The following is a 2,000-nucleotide window of genomic DNA, read 5'->3' on the forward strand; positions in this document are numbered from 1 at the left end:
AGGAATGGAAAGAGGAATGTGGTATTAACAGAGCTGAATACAGAGCAGAAGAGATGAGCCTTCAGAGGAGCTGCCAGGAACCAAACCTTACACTAATTTCTCACGTACCACTACAGAAGTAATAATACCTGTTTTGGCCCTTGTTTCTGACCTCTTTGGTTTTGTTTCTTTTAATAGAAGTGATAAAGCAGCATAGGGACACCAGTTAAGACACAGGAGCACTGTGTGTTGTAGATACACACAGAACAGAGAATAATGTAGTTGACACTGATAAAGGTGGGAGAGAAAATATTTACATTGTCATAGATGTCTGTATGAAGAAGTGATGTCCAAAGACACTGATGAACTTTGGCAACGTCAAGCAGTGAGTCTGTGGAGAGCCAGGAACTGAATGCATCACCTCAAATCCCATTTAGTTCTCCAATCCTTGATTTGTTAAACCTCTCCATTCTTTCTGCTAACCAAATTATTTCATGGTTGGGTATTCAAGAGGTTTAATCCAATGCCAGAGAATTTAGTGAAAAAGACTTTTCTACTGTCTTCAGTTAACTTTGGAAGAGCCTCCAGGTGCACTTTCTTAATCAATATAAATCAGTCCATATGTGGATTCACCCACATCTCTTAAACTGAGGCCAAACATCCTCTTCTGACTGCCACCAGCAGGGGCTGTCCTCCCAGCTGCTATTTTCTCACCTGTCAAGGAGCAATGGATCTGCCAGTTGAGTGCCCTGCACTCTGTTCTGCTTCAGTCAAATAAGGTTGTTTGGTTTGATTTTAAGCAGCAGAAATTATAGAGCTCCCACCTGAGCAGTTTGCTTGGCAGAGCTGGGGTACAAAGCAAGCAGCCTCCAGCAGGAACAGAGTAATTTGGAGGGCATAAATTGCCCTAATAAACACTACCACAAGTATATCTACTTCCAGAAGGGGCCATTATCCAAGGCTGTGATGGGGAGAACCCCAGTCTTGCCATGAACCTCTGCTTCTGGAAGTACATGATTCTCACATCTTTCTTGCCTGAATGGGAAGATGACAGGATGAGAGAATTTATAGCTGTATAAAGTTCCATTTATTGACTTTATGTCGAGTCTTTCATATATAGCAGCACAGATCCAGGTCTGATCTTTGGGAAATATGGCCACACGTGGAGACTACATGTGTATGCCCTTGCTCAGAAGAGACCCTGCCATGACCACCATAAGCAAGAGGAAATGAGGCTGAAAGCAAAATCCATCTCTCTGAAAACACCATCAACCCTTCCCAGCAATTAATTCCAGCAGAAAGCAATGAAAAGATGGTAAGTAAACCCGTTGCAGCCCAACACAAGCATCCAGCCTCCCTAAGACCAGGAGACAGTGACAGACCCGCAGGGCTGCAAACATGCAGATGCTGCAAACATGCAGATGCTGCAGAGCATCACTCGCTGCATCCACCACGTCCAACCCCCGTGTTCTGCTGCCCAGGGCCCCATGCTGCCTGCAGGCTGCTCTGCCAGCAGCACCCACACTGCTGGAGCAAAGAGAAGAGGAAGAACTGGTCCACAAGGATGTGAGATGCTGATGCTGCAACAGCAAAGCACGAAGGGAGCTCATCACAGAGAGATTTGGCAGGACTGCGTTTGCATGGGACAAAAGCCAAAGCAAAGAGAGCCTGTTGTGAAGGGAATGAGGAGGACATTGCAATCAGATAACATCAGGTGAAGGATTAGCCACAGGAAGGAATAAACTGACAAGGAGAGAATCCTGCCTGGCTGGTAGCAGCCACGATTCTGATCACGGCCTGTCAGGAGATAAACACAGAGCTGCATGGTAACATATTTCCTGTTCAGCTCTGCAAAGAGGGAGTTTTAATAGGGTGCCAATTGCCTTCAGTTGGAGGGACTTGCACAGTAATGTCACTGCTGTTGACTGAAGTTGCACATAGACAGTATAAAGCAGCAGTAAATGCCAAGATTTCAAAAATTATTTTGCATCTGACATTCTCCTGGGTTATTTCAAGTGAAA

Source organism: Chaetura pelagica, unplaced genomic scaffold, assembly GCF_000747805.2.
Source record: "Chaetura pelagica isolate M959 unplaced genomic scaffold, ChaPel_1.0 scaffold344, whole genome shotgun sequence".
In the NCBI taxonomy this organism is placed as follows: domain Eukaryota; kingdom Metazoa; phylum Chordata; class Aves; order Apodiformes; family Apodidae; genus Chaetura; species Chaetura pelagica.